This window comes from Opisthocomus hoazin, chromosome 26, assembly GCF_030867145.1.
Source record: "Opisthocomus hoazin isolate bOpiHoa1 chromosome 26, bOpiHoa1.hap1, whole genome shotgun sequence".
NCBI lineage: Eukaryota > Metazoa > Chordata > Aves > Opisthocomiformes > Opisthocomidae > Opisthocomus > Opisthocomus hoazin.
This window is the reverse complement of record NC_134439.1, coordinates 9,663,568-9,683,185: the sequence shown is the minus strand read 5'-3', so window position 1 is coordinate 9,683,185 and position 19,618 is coordinate 9,663,568.

Below are 19,618 nucleotides of genomic sequence, written 5' to 3'. Positions count from 1 at the left end.
TGGGGCTGCTTGCTTATCTTGCCACTTGAAACTTCAAACGCATGCTGGGAATGGTGGTGTCCCTGCCAGGCTCCTATCACAGCCCTGCTCCGAAAGTGCGAACGTCTGCAGATAGCTGGCAGCCAGAAGGGGTTATCCTGGAAAGCTGTTGCTCAGCCTCATCTGCCCATGGCAGTGCTCGCACAGAGGCACAGAGAATGGGGCTGCTTGCTTGTCTTGCCACCTCAAACTTCAAACGTAGCCTGGGAAAGTTGGTGTCCCAGCCAGGCTCCTTTCGCAGCCTTGCTCCGAAAGTGCGAACGTCTGCAGATAGCTGGCAGCCAGAAGGGGCTAGCCTGGAAAGCTGTTGCTCAGCCTCATCTGCCCATGGCACTGTTCGCATAGAGGCACAGAGAATGGGGCTGCTTGCTTATCTTGCCACTTGAAACTTCAAACGCATTCTGGGAATGGTGGTGTCCCTGCCAGGCTCCTTTCACAGCCCTGCTCCGAAAGTGCGAACGTCTGCAGATAGCTGGCAGGCAGAAGGGGCTATTCTGGAAAGCTGTTGCTGAGCCTTATCTGCACATGGCACTGCTCGCACAGAGGCACAGAGAATGGGGCTGCTTGCTTGTCTTGCCACCTCAAACTTCAAACGTAGCCTGCGAAAGTTGGTGTCCCAGCCAGGCTCCTTTCGCAGCCCTGCTCTTGAAATGCGAATGTCTGCAGATAGCTGGCAGGCAGAAGGGGCTAGCCTGGAAAGCTGTTGCTCAGCCTCATCTGCCCATGGCACTGCTCGCACAGAGGCACAGAGAATGGGGCTCCTTGCTTGTCTTGCCACCTCAAACTTCAAACGTAGCCTGGGAAAGTTGGTGTCCCAGCCAGGCTCCTTCCGCAGCCCTGCTCCGAAAGTGCGAACGTCTGCAGATAGCTGGCAGCCAGAAGGGGCTAGCCTGGAAAGCTGTTGCTCAGCCTCATCTGCCCATGGCACTGCTCGCACAGAGGCACAGAGAATGGGGCTGCTTGCTTGTCTTGCCACCTCAAACTTCAAACGTAGCCTGGGAAAGGTGGTGTCCCAGCCAGGCTCCTTTCGCAGCCCTGCTCTTGAAATGCGAACGTCTGCAGATAGCTGGCAGCCAGAAGGGGCTAGCCTGGAAAGCTGTTGCTCAGCCTCATCTGCCCATGGCACTCTTCGCATAGAGGCACAGAGAATGGGGCTGCTTGCTTATCTTGCCACTTGAAACTTCAAACGCATGCTGGGAATGGTGGTGTCCCTGCCAGGCTCCTTTCACAGCCCTGCTCCAAAAGTGCGAACGTCTGCAGATAGCTGGCAGGCAGAAGGGGCTATCCTGGAAAGCTGTTGCTCAGCCTCATCTGCCCATGGCAGTGCTCGCACAGAGGCACAGAGAATGGGGCTGCTTGCTTGTCTTGCCACCTCAAACTTCAAACGCATGCTGGGAAAGTTGGTGTCCCAGCCAGGCTCCTTTCGCAGCCCTGCTCCGAAAGTGCGAACGTCTGCAGATAGCTGGCAGCCAGAAGGGGCTAGCCTGGAAAGCTGTTGCTCAGCCTCATCTGCCCATGGCACTGTTCGCATAGAGGCACAGAGAATGGGGCTGCTTGCTTATCTTGCCACTTGAAACTTCAAACGCATGCTGGGAATGGTGGTGTCCCTGCCAGGCTCCTATCACAGCCCTGCTCCGAAAGTGCAAACGTCTGCAGATAGCTGGCAGCCAGAAGGGGCTATCCTGGAAAGCTGTTGCTCAGCCTCATCTGCCCATGGCAGTGCTTGCACAGAGGCACAGAGAATGGGGCTGCTTACTTGTCTTGCCACCTCAAACTTCAAACGCATGCTGGGAAAGTTGGTGTCCCAGGCAGGCTCCTTTCGCAGCCCTGCTCTTGAAAGTGCGAACGTCTGCAGATAGCTGGCAGCAAGAACGGGCTAGCCTGGAAAGCTGTTTCTCAGCTTCATCTGCCTATGGCACTGTTCGCATAGAAGCACAGAGAATGGGGCTGCTTGCTTATCTTGCCACTTGAAACTTCAAACGCATGCTGGGAAAGTTGGTGTCCCAGCCAGGCTCCTATCACAGCCCTGCTCCGAAAGTCCGAACGTCTGCAGATAGCTGGCAGCCAGAAGGGGCTAGCCTGGAAAGCTGTTGCTCAGCCTCATCTGCCCATGGCAGTGCTCGCACAGAGGCACAGAGAATGGGGCTGCTTGCTTGTCTTGCCACCTCAAACTTCAAACGTAGCCTGGGAAAGTTGGTGTCCCAGCCAGGCTCCTTTCGCAGCCCTGCTCTTGAAATGCGAACGTCTGCAGATAGCTGGCAGCCAGAAGGGGCTAGCCTGGAAAGCTGTTGCTCAGCCTCATTTGCCCATGGCACTCTTCGCATAGAGGCACAGAGAATGGGGCTGCTTGCTTATCTTGCCACTTGAAACTTCAAACGCATGCTGGGAATGGTGGTGTCCCTGCCAGGCTCCTATCACAGCCCTGCTCCGAAAGTGCGAACGTCTGCAGATAGCTGGCAGCCAGAAGGGGCTAGCCTGGAAAGCTGTTGCTCAGCCTCATCTGCCCATGGCAGTGCTCGCACAGAGGCACAGAGAATGGGGCTGCTTGCTTGTCTTGCCACCTCAAACTTCAAACGTAGCCTGGGAAAGTTGGTGTCCCTGTCAGGCTCCTTTCGCAGCCCTGCTCTTGAAATGCAAACGTCTGCAGATAGCTGGCAGCCAGAAGGGGCTATCCTGGAAAGCTGTTGCTCAGCCTCATCTGCCCATGGCACTGTTCGCACAGAGGCACAGAGAATGGGGCTGCTTGCTTATCTTGCCACTTGAAACTTCAAACGCATGCTGGGAATGGTGGTGTCCCTGCCAGGCTCCTATCACAGCCCTGCTCCGAAAGTGCGAACGTCTGCAGATAGCTGGCAGCCAGAAGGGGCTAGCCTGGAAAGCTGTTGCTCAGCCTCATCTGCCCATGGCACTGTTCGCATAGAGGCACAGAGAATGGGGCTGCTTGCTTATCTTGCCACTTGAAACTTCAAACGCATGCTGGGAATGGTGGTGTCCCTGCCAGGCTCCTTTCGCAGCCCTGCTCCGAAAGTGCGAACGTCTGCAGATAGCTGGCAGGCAGAAGGGGCTATCCTGGAAAGCTGTTGCTCAGCCTCATCTGCCCATGGCACTGTTCGCACAGAGGCACAGAGAATGGGGCTGCTTGCTTGTCTTGCCACCTCAAACTTCAAACGTAGCCTGGGAAAGTTGGTGTCCCAGCCAGGCTCCTTTCGCAGCCCTGCTCCGAAAGTGCGAACGTCTGCAGATAGCTGGCAGCCAGAAGGTGCTAGCCTGGAAAGCTGTTGCTCAGCCTCATCTGCCCATGGTACTGTTCGCATAGAGGCACAGAGAATGGGGCTGCTTGCTTATCTTGCCACTTGAAACTTCAAACGCATGCTGGGAATGGTGGTGTCCCTGCCAGGCTCCTATCACAGCCCTGCTCCGAAAGTGCAAACGTCTGCAGATAGCTGGCAGGCAGAAGGGGCTAGCCTGGAAAGCTGTTGCTCAGCCTCATCTGCCCATGGCAGTGCTTGCACAGATGCAGAGAGAATGGGGCTGCTTACTTGTCTTGCCACCTCAAACTTCAAACGTAGCCTGGGAAAGTTGGTGTCCCAGCCAGGCTCCTTCCGCAGCCCTGCTCCGAAAGTGCGAACGTCTGCAGATAGCTGGCAGCCAGAAGGTGCTAGCCTGGAAAGCTGTTGCTCAGCCTCATCTGCCCATGGCACTGCTCGCACAGAGGCACAGAGAATGGGGCTGCTTGCTTGTCTTGCCACCTCAAACTTCAAACGTAGCCTGGGAAAGGTGGTGTCCCAGCCAGGCTCCTTTCGCAGCCCTGCTCTTGAAATGCGAACGTCTGCAGATAGCTGGCAGCCAGAAGGGGCTATCCTGGAAAGCTGTTGCTCAGCCTCATCTGCGCATGGCACTGTTCGCATAGAGGCACAGAGAATGGGGCTGCTTGCTTATCTTGCCACTTGAAACTTCAAACGCATGCTGGGAATGGTGGTGTCCCTGCCAGGCTCCTATCACAGCCCTGCTCCGAAAGTGCGAACGTCTGCAGATAGCTGGCAGCCAGAAGGGGCTATCCTGGAAAGCTGTTGCTCAGCCTCATCTGCCCATGGCAGTGCTCGCACAGAGGCACAGAGAATGGGGCTGCTTGCTTGTCTTGCCACCTCAAACTTCAAACGTAGCCTGGGAAAGTTGGTGTCCCAGCCAGGCTCCTTTCGCAGCCTTGCTCCGAAAGTGCGAACGTCTGCAGATAGCTGGCAGCCAGAAGGGGCTATCCTGGAAAGCTGTTGCTCAGCCTCATCTGCCCATGGCACTGTTCGCATAGAGGCACAGAGAATGGGGCTGCTTGCTTATCTTGCCACTTGAAACTTCAAACGCATGCTGGGAATGGTGGTGTGCCAGCCAGGCTCCTTTAGCAGCCCTGCTCCGAAAGTGCGAACGTCTGCAGATAGCTGGCAGCCAGAAGGGGCTAGCCTGGAAAGCTGTTGCTCAGCCTCATCTGCCCATGGCAGTGCTCGCACAGAGGCACAGAGAATGGGGCTGCTTGCTTGTCTTGCCACCTCAAACTTCAAACGTAGCCTGGGAAAGTTGGTGTCCCAGCCAGGCTCCTTTCGCAGCCCTGCTCTTGAAATGCGAACGTCTGCAGATAGTTGGCAGCCAGAAGGGGCTAGCCTGGAAAGCTGTTGCTCAGCCTCATTTGCCCATGGCACTCTTCGCATAGAGGCACAGAGAATGGGGCTGCTTGCTTGTCTTGCCACCTCAAACTTCAAACGTAGCCTGGGAAAGATGGTGTACCTGCTAGGCTCCTTTCGCAGCCCTGCTCCGAAAGTGCGAACGTCTGCAGATAGCTGGCAGCCAGAAGGGGCTAGCCTGGAAAGCTGTTGCTCAGCCTCATCTGCCCATGGCACTGTTCGCATAGAGGCACAGAGAATGGGGCTGCTTGCTTATCTTGCCACTTGAAACTTCAAACGCATTCTGGGAATGGTGGTGTCCCTGCCAGGCTCCTTTCACAGCCCTGCTCCGAAAGTGCGAACGTCTGCAGATAGCTGGCAGGCAGAAGGGGCTATTCTGGAAAGCTGTTGCTGAGCCTTATCTGCACATGGCACTGCTCGCACAGAGGCACAGAGAATGGGGCTGCTTGCTTGTCTTGCCACCTCAAACTTCAAACGTAGCCTGCGAAAGTTGGTGTCCCAGCCAGGCTCCTTTCGCAGCCCTGCTCTTGAAATGCGAATGTCTGCAGATAGCTGGCAGGCAGAAGGGGCTAGCCTGGAAAGCTGTTGCTCAGCCTCATCTGCCCATGGCAGTGCTCGCACAGAGGCACAGAGAATGGGGCTCCTTGCTTGTCTTGCCACCTCAAACTTCAAACGTAGCCTGGGAAAGTTGGTGTCCCAGCCAGGCTCCTTCCGCAGCCCTGCTCCGAAAGTGCGAACGTCTGCAGATAGCTGGCAGCCAGAAGGGGCTAGCCTGGAAAGCTGTTGCTCAGCCTCATCTGCCCATGGCACTGCTCGCACAGAGGCACAGAGAATGGGGCTGCTTGCTTGTCTTGCCACCTCAAACTTCAAACGTAGCCTGGGAAAGGTGGTGTCCCAGCCAGGCTCCTTTCGCAGCCCTGCTCTTGAAATGCGAACGTCTGCAGATAGCTGGCAGCCAGAAGGGGCTAGCCTGGAAAGCTGTTGCTCAGCCTCATCTGCCCATGGCACTCTTCGCATAGAGGCACAGAGAATGGGGCTGCTTGCTTATCTTGCCACTTGAAACTTCAAACGCATGCTGGGAATGGTGGTGTCCCTGCCAGGCTCCTATCACAGCCCTGCTCCAAAAGTGCGAACGTCTGCAGATAGCTGGCAGGCAGAAGGGGCTATCCTGGAAAGCTGTTGCTCAGCCTCATCTGCCCATGGCAGTGCTCGCACAGAGGCACAGAGAATGGGGCTGCTTGCTTGTCTTGCCACCTCAAACTTCAAACGCATGCTGGGAAAGTTGGTGTCCCAGCCAGGCTCCTTTCGCAGCCCTGCTCCGAAAGTGCGAACGTCTGCAGATAGCTGGCAGCCAGAAGGGGCTAGCCTGGAAAGCTGTTGCTCAGCCTCATCTGCCCATGGCACTGTTCGCATAGAGGCACAGAGAATGGGGCTGCTTGCTTATCTTGCCACTTGAAACTTCAAACGCATGCTGGGAATGGTGGTGTCCCTGCCAGGCTCCTATCACAGCCCTGCTCCGAAAGTGCAAACGTCTGCAGATAGCTGGCAGCCAGAAGGGGCTATCCTGGAAAGCTGTTGCTCAGCCTCATCTGCCCATGGCAGTGCTTGCACAGAGGCACAGAGAATGGGGCTGCTTGCTTGTCTTGCCACCTCAAACTTCAAACGCATGCTGGGAAAGTTGGTGTCCCAGGCAGGCTCCTTTCGCAGCCCTGCTCTTGAAAGTGCGAACGTCTGCAGATAGCTGGCAGCAAGAACGGGCTAGCCTGGAAAGCCGTTTCTCAGCTTCATCTGCCTATGGCACTGTTCGCATAGAAGCACAGAGAATGGGGCTGCTTGCTTATCTTGCCACTTGAAACTTCAAACGCATGCTGGGAATGTTGGTGTCCCAGCCAGGCTCCTATCACAGCCCTGCTCCGAAAGTGCGAACGTCTGCAGATAGCTGGCAGCCAGAAGGGGCTAGCCTGGAAAGCTGTTGCTCAGCCTCATCTGCCCATGGCAGTGCTCGCACAGAGGCACAGAGAATGGGGCTGCTTGCTTGTCTTGCCACCTCAAACTTCAAACGTAGCCTGGGAAAGTTGGTGTCCCAGCCAGGCTCCTTTCGCAGCCCTGCTCTTGAAATGCGAACGTCTGCAGATAGCTGGCAGCCAGAAGGGGCTAGCCTGGAAAGCTGTTGCTCAGCCTCATTTGCCCATGGCACTCTTCGCATAGAGGCACAGAGAATGGGGCTGCTTGCTTATCTTGCCACTTGAAACTTCAAACGCATGCTGGGAATGGTGGTGTCCCTGCCAGGCTCCTATCACAGCCCTGCTCCGAAAGTGCGAACGTCTGCAGATAGCTGGCAGCCAGAAGGGGCTAGCCTGGAAAGCTGTTGCTCAGCCTCATCTGCCCATGGCAGTGCTCGCACAGAGGCACAGAGAATGGGGCTGCTTGCTTGTCTTGCCACCTCAAACTTCAAACGTAGCCTGGGAAAGTTGGTGTCCCAGCCAGGCTCCTTTCGCAGCCCTGCTCTTGAAATGCGAACGTCTGCAGATAGCTGGCAGGCAGAAGGGGCTAGCCTGGAAAGCTGTTGCTCAGCCTCATCTGCCCATGGCACTGCTCGCACAGAGGCACAGAGAATGGGGCTCCTTGCTTGTCTTGCCACCTCAAACTTCAAACGTAGCCTGGGAAAGATGGTTTACCTGCTAGGCTCCTTTCGCAGCCCTGCTGTTGAAATGCGAACGTCTGCAGATAGCTGGCAGCCAGAAGGGGCTATCCTGGAAAGCTGTTGCTCAGCCTCATCTGCCCATGGCAGTGCTCGCACAGAGGCACAGAGAATGGGGCTGCTTGCTTGTCTTGCCACCTCAAACTTCAAACGTAGCCTGGGAAAGTTGGTGTCCCAGCCAGGCTCCTTCCGCAGCCCTGCTCCAAAAGTGCGAACGTCTGCAGATAGCTGGCAGCCAGAAGGGGCTAGCCTGGAAAGCTGTTGCTCAGCCTCATCTGCCCATGGCACTGCTCGCACAGAGGCACAGAGAATGGGGCTGCTTGCTTGTCTTGCCACCTCAAACTTCAAACGTACCCTGGGAAAGGTGGTGTCCCAGCCAGGCTCCTTTCGCAGCCCTGCTCTTGAAATGCGAACGTCTGCAGATAGCTGGCAGCCAGAAGGGGCTAGCCTGGAAAGCTGTTGCTCAGCCTCATCTGCCCATGGCACTGTTCGCATAGAGGCACAGAGAATGGGGCTGCTTGCTTATCTTGCCACTTGAAACTTCAAACGCATGCTGGGAATGGTGGTGTCCCTGCCAGGCTCCTATCACAGCCCTGCTCCGAAAGTGCGAACGTCTGCAGATAGCTGGCAGCCAGAAGGGGCTATCCTGGAAAGCTGTTGCTCAGCCTCATCTGCCCATGGCAGTGCTCGCACAGAGGCACAGAGAATGGGGCTGCTTGCTTGTCTTGCCACCTCAAACTTCAAACGTAGCCTGGGAAAGTTGGTGTCCCAGCCAGGCTCCTTTCGCAGCCCTGCTCCGAAAGTGCGAACGTCTGCAGATAGCTGGCAGGCAGAAGGGGCTAGCCTGGAAAGCTGTTGCTCAGCCTCATCTGCCCATGGCACTGTTCGCATAGAGGCACAGAGAATGGGGCTGCTTGCTTATCTTGCCACTTGAAACTTCAAACGCATGCTGGGAATGGTGGTGTCCCTGCCAGGCTCCTATCACAGCCCTGCTCCGAAAGTGCGAACGTCTGCAGATAGCTGGCAGGCAGAAGGGGCTATCCTGGAAAGCTGTTGCTCAGCCTCATCTGCCCATGGCACTGTTCGCACAGAGGCACAGAGAATGGGGCTGCTTGCTTGTCTTGCCACCTCAAACTTCAAACGTAGCCTGGGAAAGTTGGTGTCCCAGGCAGGCTCCTTTCGCAGCCCTGCTGTTGAAATGCGAACGTCTGCAGATAGCTGGCAGCCAGAAGGGGCTATCCTGGAAAGCTGTTGCTCAGCCTCATCTGCCCATGGCACTGTTCGCATAGAGGCACAGAGAATGGGGCTGCTTGCTTATCTTGCCACTTGAAACTTCAAACGCATGCTGGGAATGGTGGTGTCCCTGCCAGGCTCCTATCACAGCCCTGCTCCGAAAGTGCGAACGTCTGCAGATAGCTGGCAGGCAGAAGGGGCTATCCTGGAAAGCTGTTGCTCAGCCTCATCTGCCCATGGCAGTGCTCGCACAGAGGCACAGAGAATGGGGCTGCTTGCTTGTCTTGCCACCTCAAACTTCAAACGTAGCCTGGGAAAGTTGGTGTCCCAGCCAGGCTCCTTTCGCAGCCCTGCTCCGAAAGTGCGAACGTCTGCAGATAGCTGGCAGCCAGAAGGGGCTAGCCTGGAAAGCTGTTGCTCAGCCTCATCTGCCCATGGCACTGCTCGCACAGAGGCACAGAGAATGGGGCTGCTTGCTTGTCTTGCCACCTCAAACTTCAAACGCATGCTGGGAAAGTTGGTGTCCCAGCCAGGCTCCTTTCGCAGCCCTGCTCCGAAAGTGCGAACGTCTGCAGATAGCTGGCAGCCAGAAGGGGCTATCCTGGAAAGCTGTTGCTCAGCCTCATCTGCCCATGGCACTGTTCGCATAGAGGCACAGAGAATGGGGCTGCTTGCTTATCTTGCCACTTGAAACTTCAAACGCATGCTGGGAATGGTGGTGTCCCTGCCAGGCTCCTATCACAGCACTGCTCCGAAAGTGCAAACGTCTGCAGATAGCTGGCAGCCAGAAGGGGCTAGCCTGGAAAGCTGTTGCTCAGCCTCATCTGCCCATGGCAGTGCTTGCACAGAGGCACAGAGAATGGGGCTGCTTACTTGTCTTGCCACCTCAAACTTCAAACGCATGCTGGGAAAGTTGGTGTCCCAGGCAGGCTCCTTTCGCAGCCCTGCTCTTGAAAGTGCGAACGTCTGCAGATAGCTGGCAGCAAGAACGGGCTAGCCTGGAAAGCTGTTTCTCAGCTTCATCTGCCTATGGCACTGTTCGCATAGAAGCACAGAGAATGGGGCTGCTTGCTTATCTTGCCACTTGAAACTTCAAACGCATGCTGGGAAAGTTGGTGTCCCAGCCAGGCTCCTATCACAGCCCTGCTCTTGAAATGCGAACGTCTGCAGATAGCTGGCAGGCAGAAGGGGCTATCCTGGAAAGCTGTTGCTCAGCCTCATCTGCCCATGGCAGTGCTCGCACAGAGGCACAGAGAATGGGGCTGCTTGCTTGTCTTGCCACCTCAAACTTCAAACGTAGCCTGGGAAAGTTGGTGTCCCAGCCAGGCTCCTTTCGCAGCCCTGCTCCGAAAGTGCGAACGTCTGCAGATAGCTGGCAGCCAGAAGGGGCTAGCCTGGAAAGCTGTTGCTCAGCCTCATCTGCCCATGGCAGTGTTCGCATAGAGGCACAGAGAATGGGGCTGCTTGCTTATCTTGCCACTTGAAACTTCAAACGCATGCTGGGAATGGTGGTGTCCCTGCCAGGCTCCTATCACAGCCCTGCTCCGAAAGTGCGAACGTCTGCAGATAGCTGGCAGCCAGAAGGGGCTAGCCTGGAAAGCTGTTGCTCAGCCTCATCTGCCCATGGCAGTGCTTGCACAGAGGCACAGAGAATGGGGCTGCTTACTTGTCTTGCCACCTCAAACTTCAAACGCATGCTGGGAAAGTTGGTGTCCCAGGCAGGCTCCTTTCGCAGCCCTGCTCTTGAAAGTGCGAACGTCTGCAGATAGCTGGCAGCAAGAACGGGCTAGCCTGGAAAGCTGTTTCTCAGCTTCATCTGCCTATGGCACTGTTCGCATAGAAGCACAGAGAATGGGGCTGCTTGCTTATCTTGCCACTTGAAACTTCAAACGCATGCTGGGAAAGTTGGTGTCCCAGCCAGGCTCCTTTCGCAGCCCTGCTCCGAAAGTGCGAACGTCTGCAGATAGCTGGCAGCCAGAAGGGGCTAGCCTGGAAAGCTGTTGCTCAGCCTCATCTGCCCATGGCAGTGCTCGCACAGAGGCACAGAGAATGGGGCTGCTTGCTTGTCTTGCCACCTCAAACTTCAAACGTATCCTGGGAAAGTTGGTGTCCCAGCCAGGCTCCTTTCGCAGCCCTGCTGTTGAAATGCGAACGTCTGCAGATAGCTGGCAGGCAGAAGGGGCTAGCCTGGAAAGCTGTTGCTCAGCCTCATCTGCCCATGGCACTGCTCGCACAGAGGCACAGAGAATGGGGCTCCTTGCTTGTCTTGCCACCTCAAACTTCAAACGTATCCTGGGAAAGATGGTTTACCTGCTAGGCTCCTTTCGCAACCCTGCTGTTGAAATGCGAACGTCTGCAGATAGCTGGCAGCCAGAAGGGGCTAGCCTGGAAAGCTGTTGCTCAGCCTCATCTGCCCATGGCAGTGCTCGCACAGAGGCACAGAGAATGGGGCTGCTTGCTTGTCTTGCCACCTCAAACTTCAAACGTAGCCTGGGAAAGTTGGTGTCCCAGCCAGGCTCCTTCCGCAGCCCTGCTCCAAAAGTGCGAACGTCTGCAGATAGCTGGCAGCCAGAAGGGGCTAGCCTGGAAAGCTGTTGCTCAGCCTCATCTGCCCATGGCACTGCTCGCACAGAGGCACAGAGAATGGGGCTGCTTGCTTGTCTTGCCACCTCAAACTTCAAACGTACCCTGGGAAAGGTGGTGTCCCAGCCAGGCTCCTTTCGCAGCCCTGCTCTTGAAATGCGAACGTCTGCAGATAGCTGGCAGCCAGAAGGGGCTAGCCTGGAAAGCTGTTGCTCAGCCTCATCTGCCCATGGCACTGTTCGCATAGAGGCACAGAGAATGGGGCTGCTTGCTTATCTTGCCACTTGAAACTTCAAACGCATGCTGGGAATGGTGGTGTCCCTGCCAGGCTCCTATCACAGCCCTGCTCCGAAAGTGCGAACGTCTGCAGATAGCTGGCAGCCAGAAGGGGCTATCCTGGAAAGCTGTTGCTCAGCCTCATCTGCCCATGGCAGTGCTCGCACAGAGGCACAGAGAATGGGGCTGCTTGCTTGTCTTGCCACCTCAAACTTCAAACGTAGCCTGGGAAAGTTGGAGTCCCAGCCAGGCTCCTTTCGCAGCCCTGCTCCGAAAGTGCGAACGTCTGCAGATAGCTGGCAGCCAGAAGGGGCTAGCCTGGAAAGCTGTTGCTCAGCCTCATCTGCCCATGGCACTGTTCGCATAGAGGCACAGAGAATGGGGCTGCTTGCTTATCTTGCCACTTGAAACTTCAAACGCATGCTGGGAATGGTGGTGTCCCTGCCAGGCTCCTATCACAGCCCTGCTCCGAAAGTGCGAACGTCTGCAGATAGCTGGCAGGCAGAAGGGGCTATCCTGGAAAGCTGTTGCTCAGCCTCATCTGCCCATGGCACTGTTCGCACAGAGGCACAGAGAATGGGGCTGCTTGCTTGTCTTGCCACCTCAAACTTCAAACGTAGCCTGGGAAAGTTGGTGTCCCAGCCAGGCTCCTTTCGCAGCCCTGCTCTTGAAATGCGAACGTCTGCAGATAGCTGGCAGCCAGAAGGGGCTATCCTGGAAAGCTGTTGCTCAGCCTCATCTGCCCATGGCACTGTTCGCATAGAGGCACAGAGAATGGGGCTGCTTGCTTATCTTGCCACTTGAAACTTCAAACGCATGCTGGGAATGGTGGTGTCCCTGCCAGGCTCCTATCACAGCCCTGCTCCGAAAGTGCGAACGTCTGCAGATAGCTGGCAGGCAGAAGGGGCTAGCCTGGAAAGCTGTTGCTCAGCCTCATCTGCCCATGGCAGTGCTCGCACAGAGGCACAGAGAATGGGGCTGCTTGCTTGTCTTGCCACCTCAAACTTCAAACGTAGCCTGGGAAAGTTGGTGTCCCAGCCAGGCTCCTTTCGCAGCCCTGCTCCGAAAGTGCGAACGTCTGCAGATAGCTGGCAGCCAGAAGGGGCTAGCCTGGAAAGCTGTTGCTCAGCCTCATCTGCCCATGGCACTGTTCGCATAGAGGCACAGAGAATGGGGCTGCTTGCTTATCTTGCCACTTGAAACTTCAAACGCATGCTGGGAATGGTGGTGTGCCAGCCAGGCTCCTTTAGCAGCCCTGCTCCGAAAGTGCGAACGTCTGCAGATAGCTGGCAGCCAGAAGGGGCTAGCCTGGAAAGCTGTTGCTCAGCCTCATCTGCCCATGGCAGTGCTCGCACCGAGGCACAGAGAATGGGGCTGCTTGCTTGTCTTGCCACCTCAAACTTCAAACGTAGCCTGGGAAAGTTGGTGTCCCAGCCAGGCTCCTTTCGCAGCCCTGCTCTTGAAATGCGAACGTCTGCAGATAGCTGGCAGGCAGAAGGGGCTAGCCTGGAAAGCTGTTGCTCAGCCTCATCTGCCCATGGCAGTGCTCGCACAGAGGCACAGAGAATGGGGCTCCTTGCTTGTCTTGCCACCTCAAACTTCAAACGTAGCCTGGGAAAGATGGTGTACCTGCTAGGCTCCTTTCGCAACCCTGCTGTTGAAATGCGAACGTCTGCAGATAGCTGGCAGGCAGAAGGGGCTATCCTGGAAAGCTGTTGCTCAGCCTAATCTGCCCATGGCAGTGCTCGCACAGAGGCACAGAGAATGGGGCTGCTTGCTTGTCTTGCTACCTCAAACTTCAAACGTATCCTGGGAAAGTTGGTGTCCCAGCCAGGCTCCTTCCGCAGCCCTGCTCCGAAAGTGCGAACGTCTGCAGATAGCTGGCAGCCAGAAGGGGCTAGCCTGGAAAGCTGTTGCTCAGCCTCATCTGCCCATGGCAGTGCTCGCACAGAGGCACAGAGAATGGGGCTGCTTGCTTGTCTTGCCACCTCAAACTTCAAACGTAGCCTGGGAAAGGTGGTGTCCCAGCCAGGCTCCTTTCGCAGCCCTGCTCTTGAAATGCGAACGTCTGCAGATAGCTGGCAGCCAGAAGGGGCTAGCCTGGAAAGCTGTTGCTCAGCCTCATCTGCCCATGGCACTGTTCGCATAGAGGCACAGAGAATGGGGCTGCTTGCTTATCTTGCCACTTGAAAATTCAAACGCATGCTGGGAATGGTGGTGTCCCTGCCAGGCTCCTATCACAGCCCTGCTCCGAAAGTGCAAACGTCTGCAGATAGCTGGCAGCCAGAAGGGGCTAGCCTGGAAAGCTGTTGCTCAGCCTCATCTGCCCATGGCAGTGCTTGCACAGAGGCACAGAGAATGGGGCTGCTTACTTGTCTTGCCACCTCAAACTTCAAACGCATGCTGGGAAAGTTGGTGTCCCAGGCAGGCTCCTTTCGCAGCCCTGCTCTTGAAAGTGCGAACGTCTGCAGATAGCTGGCAGCAAGAACGGGCTAGCCTGGAAAGCTGTTTCTCAGCTTCATCTGCCTATGGCACTGTTCGCATAGAAGCACAGAGAATGGGGCTGCTTGCTTATCTTGCCACTTGAAACTTCAAACGCATGCTGGGAATGGTGGTGTCCCAGCCAGGCTCCTTTCGCAGCCCTGCTCCGAAAGTGCGAACGTCTGCAGATAGCTGGCAGCCAGAAGGGGCTAGCCTGGAAAGCTGTTGCTCAGCCTCATCTGCCCATGGCACTCTTCGCACAGAGGCACAGAGAATGGGGCTGCTTGCTTGTCTTGCCACCTCAAACTTCAAACGTAGCCTGCGAAAGTTGTTGTCCCAGCCAGGCTCCTTTCGCAGCCCTGCTGCTGAAATGCGAACGTCTGCAGATAGCTGGCAGGCAGAAGGGGCTAGCCTGGAAAGCTGTTGCTCAGCCTCATCTGCCCATGGCAGTGCTCGCACAGAGGCACAGAGAATGGGGCTCCTTGCTTGTCTTGCCACCTCAAACTTCAAACGTAGCCTGGGAAAGATGGTGTACCTGCTAGGCTCCTTTCGCAACCCTGCTGTTGATATGAGAACGTCTGCAGATAGCTGGCAGCCAGAAGGGGCTAGCCTGGAAAGCTGTTGCTCAGCCTCATCTGCCCATGGCAGTGCTCGCACAGAGGCACAGAGAATGGGGCTGCTTGCTTATCTTGCCACCTCAAACTTCAAACGTAGCCTGGGAAAGTTGGTGTCCCAGCCAGGCTCCTTCCGCAGCCCTGCTCCGAAAGTGCGAACGTCTGCAGATAGCTGGCAGCCAGAAGGGGCTAGCCTGGAAAGCTGTTGCTCAGCCTCATCTGCCCATGGCACTGCTCGCACAGAGGCACAGAGAATGGGGCTGCTTGCTTGTCTTGCCACCTCAAACTTCAAACGTAGCCTGGGAAAGGTGGTGTCCCAGCCAGGCTCCTTTCGCAGCCCTGCTCTTGAAATGCGAACGTCTGCAGATAGCTGGCAGCCAGAAGGGGCTAGCCTGGAAAGCTGTTGCTCAGCCTCATCTGCCCATGGCACTGTTCGCATAGAGGCACAGAGAATGGGGCTGCTTGCTTATCTTGCCACTTGAAACTTCAAACGCATGCTGGGAATGGTGGTGTCCCTGCCAGGCTCCTATCACAGCCCTGCTCCGAAAGTGCGAACGTCTGCAGATAGCTGGCAGGCAGAAGGGGCTATCCTGGAAAGCTGTTGCTCAGCCTCATCTGCCCATGGCAGTGCTCGCACAGAGGCACAGAGAATGGGGCTGCTTGCTTGTCTTGCCACCTCAAACTTCAAACGTAGCCTGGGAAAGTTGGTGTCCCAGCCAGGCTCCTTTCGCAGCCCTGCTCCGAAAGTGCGAACGTCTGCAGATAGCTGGCAGCCAGAAGGGTCTAGCCTGGAAAGCTGTTGCTCAGCCTCATCTGCCCATGGCACTGTTCGCATAGAGGCACAGAGAATGGGGCTGCTTGCTTATCTTGCCACTTGAAACTTCAAACGCATGCTGCGAATGGTGGTGTCCCTGCCAGGCTCCTATCACAGCCCTGCTCCGAAAGTGCGAACGTCTGCAGATAGCTGGCAGGCAGAAGGGGCTATCCTGGAAAGCTGTTGCTCAGCCTCATCTGCCCATGGCACTGTTCGCACAGAGGCACAGAGAATGGGGCTGCTTGCTTGTCTTGCCACCTCAAACTTCAAACGTAACCTGGGAAAGTTGGTGTCCCAGCCAGGCTCCTTTCGCAGCCCTGCTCCGAAAGTGCGAACGTCTGCAGATAGCTGGCAGCCAGAAGGTGCTAGCCTGGAAAGCTGTTGCTCAGCCTCATCTGCCCATGGTACTGTTCGCATAGAGGCACAGAGAATGGGGCTGCTTGCTTATCTTGCCACTTGAAACTTCAAACGCATGCTGGGAATGGTGGTGTCCCTGCCAGGCTCCTATCGCAGCCCTGCTCCGAAAGTGCAAACGTCTGCAGATAGCTGGCAGCCAGAAGGGGCTAGCCTGGAAAGCTGTTGCTCAGCCTCATCTGCCCATGGCAGTGCTTGCACAGAGGCAGAGAGAATGGGGCTGCTTACTTGTCTTGCCACCTCAAACTTCAAACGCATGCTGGGAAAGTTGGTGTCCCAGGCAGGCTCCTTTCGCAGCCCTGCTCTTGAAAGTGCGAACGTCTGCAGATAGCTGGCAGCAAGAACGGGCTAGCCTGGAAAGCTGTTTCTCAGCTTCATCTGCCTATGGCACTGTTCGCATAGAAGCACAGAGAATGGGGCTGCTTGCTTATCTTGCCACTTGAAACTTCAAACGCATGCTGGGAATGGTGGTGTCCCAGCCAGGCTCCTTTCGCAGCCCTGCTCCGAAAGTGCGAACGTCTGCAGATAGCTGGCAGCCAGAAGGGGCTAGCCTGGAAAGCTCTTGCTCAGCCTCATCTGCCCATGGCAGAGCTAGCACAGAGGCACAGAGAATGGGGCTGCTTGCTTGTCTTGCCACCTCAAACTTCAAACGTAACCTGGGAAACTTGGTGTCCCAGCCAGGCTCCTTCCGCAGCCCTGCTCCGAAAGTGCGAACGTCTGCAGATAGCTGGCAGGCAGAAGGGGCTAGCCTGGAAAGCTGTTGCTCAGCCTCATCTGCCCATGGCACTGCTCGCACAGAGGCACAGAGAATGGGGCTGCTTGCTTGTCTTGCCACCTCAAACTTCAAACGTAGCCTGGGAAAGGTGGTGTCCCAGCCAGGCTCCTTTCGCAGCCCTGCTCTTGAAATGCGAACGTCTGCAGATAGCTGGCAGGCAGAAGGGGCTATCCTGGAAAGCTGTTGCTCAGCCTCATCTGCCCATGGCAGTGCTCGCACAGAGGCACAGAGAATGGGGCTGCTTGCTTGTCTTGCCACCTCAAACTTCAAACGTAGCCTGGGAAAGTTGGTGTCCCAGCCATGCTCCTTCCGCAGCCCTGCTCCGAAAGTGCGAACGTCTGCAGATAGCTGGCAGCCAGAAGGGGCTAGCCTGGAAAGCTGTTGCTCAGCCTCATCTGCCCATGGCACTGCTCGCACAGAGGCACAGAGAATGGGGCTGCTTGCTTGTCTTGCCACCTCAAACTTCAAACGTAGCCTGGGAAAGGTGGTGTCCCAGCCAGGCTCCTATCACAGCCCTGCTCCGAAAGTGCGAACGTCTGCAGATAGCTGGCAGCCAGAAGGGGCTATCCTGGAAAGCTGTTGCTCAGCCTCATCTGCCCATGGCAGTGCTCGCACAGAGGCACAGAGAATGGGGCTGCTTGCTTGTCTTGCCACCTCAAACTTCAAACGTAGCCTGGGAAAGTTGGTGTCCCAGCCAGGCTCCTTTCGCAGCCCTGCTCCGAAAGTGCGAACGTCTGCAGATAGCTGGCAGCCAGAAGGGTCTAGCCTGGAAAGCTGTTGCTCAGCCTCATCTGCCCATGGCACTGTTCGCATAGAGGCACAGAGAATGGGGCTGCTTGCTTATCTTGCCACTTGAAACTTCAAACGCATGCTGGGAATGGTGGTGTCCCTGCCAGGCTCCTATCACAGCCCTGCTCCGAAAGTGCGAACGTCTGCAGATAGCTGGCAGCCAGAAGGGGCTAGCCTGGAAAGCTGTTGCTCAGCCTCATCTGCCCATGGCAGTGCTCGCACCGAGGCACAGAGAATGGGGCTGCTTGCTTGTCTTGCCACCTCAAACTTCAAACGTAGCCTGCGAAAGTTGGTGTCCCAGCCAGGCTCCTTTCGCAGCCCTGCTCTTGAAATGCGAACGTCTGCAGATAGATGGCAGCCAGAAGGGGCTAGCCTGGAAAGCTGTTGCTCAGCCTCATCTGCCCATGGCATTGCTCGCACAGAGGCACAGAGAATGGGGCTCCTTGCTTGTCTTGCCACCTCAAACTTCAAACGTAGCCTGGGAAAGATTGTGTACCTGCTAGGCTCCTTTCGCAACCCTGCTGTTGAAATGCGAACGTCTGCAGATAGCTGGCAGCCAGAAGGGGCTATCCTGGAAAGCTGTTGCTCAGCCTCATCTGCCCATGGCACTGCTCGCACAGAGGCACAGAGAATGGGGCTGCTTGCTTGTCTTGCCACCTCAAACTTCAAACGTAGCCTGGGAAAGTTGGTGTCCCAGCCAGGCTCCTTTCGCAGCCCTGCTCCGAAAGTGCGAACGTCTGCAGATAGCTGGCAGCCAGAAGGGGCTATCCTGGAAAGCTGTTGCTCCGCCTCATCTGCCCATGGCAGTGCTCGCACAGAGGCACAGAGAATGGGGCTGCTTGCTTGTCTTGCCACCTCAAACTTCAAACGTAGCCTGGGAATGGTGGTGTCCCAGCCAGGCTCCTTTCGCAGCCCTGCTCTTGAAATGCGAACGTCTGCAGTTAGCTGGCAGCCAGAAGGGGCTATCCTGGAAAGCTGTTGCTCAGCCTCATCTGCGCATGGCACTGTTCGCATAGAGGCACAGAGAATGGGGCTGCTTGCTTATCTTGCCACTTGAAACTTCAAACGCATGCTGGGAATGGTGGTGTCCCATCCAGGCTCCTATCACAGCCCTGCTCCGAAAGTGCGAACGTCTGCAGATAGCTGGCAGCCAGAAGGGGCTATCCTGGAAAGCTGTTGCTCAGCCTCATCTGCCCATGGCAGTGCTCGCACAGAGGCACAGAGAATGGGGCTGCTTGCTTGTCTTGCCACCTCAAACTTCAAACGTAGCCTGGGAAAGTTGGTGTCCCAGCCAGGCTCCTTTCGCAGCCCTGCTCCGAAAGTGCGAACGTCTGCAGATAGCTGGCAGCCAGAAGGGTCTAGCCTGGAAAGCTGTTGCTCAGCCTCATCTGCCCATGGCACTGTTCGCATAGAGGCACAGAGAATGGGGCTGCTTGCTTATCTTGCCACTTGAAACTTCAAACGCATGCTGGGAATGGTGGTGTCCCTGCCAGGCTCCTATCACAGCCCTGCTCCGAAAGTGCGAACGTCTGCAGATAGCTGGCAGCCAGAAGGGGCTAGCCTGGAAAGCTGTTGCTCAGCCTCATCTGCCCATGGCAGTGCTCGCACCGAGGCACAGAGAATGGGGCTGCTTGCTTGTCTTGCCACCTCAAACTTCAAACGTAGCCTGCGAAAGTTGGTGTCCCAGCCAGGCTCCTTTCGCAGCCCTGCTCTTGAAATGCGAACGTCTGCAGATAGATGGCAGCCAGAAGGGGCTAGCCTGGAAAGCTGTTGCTCAGCCTCATCTGCCCATGGCATTGCTCGCACAGAGGCACAGAGAATGGGGCTCCTTGCTTGTCTTGCCACCTCAAACTTCAAACGTAGCCTGGGAAAGATTGTGTACCTGCTAGGCTCCTTTCGCAACCCTGCTGTTGAAATGCGAACGTCTGCAGATAGCTGGCAGGCAGAAGGGGCTATCCTGGAAAGCTGTTGCTCAGCCTCATCTGCCCATGGCAGTGCTCGCACAGAGGCACAGAGAATGGGGCTGCTTGCTTGTCTTGCCACCTCAAACTTCAAACGTAGCCTGGGAAAGTTGGTGTCCCAGCCAGGCTCCTTCCGCAGCCCTGCTCCGAAAGTGCGAACGTCTGCAGATAGCTGGCAGGCAGAAGGGGCTATCCTGGAAAGCTGTTGCTCCGCCTCATCTGCCCATGGCAGTGCTCGCACAGAGGCACAGAGAATGGGGCTCCT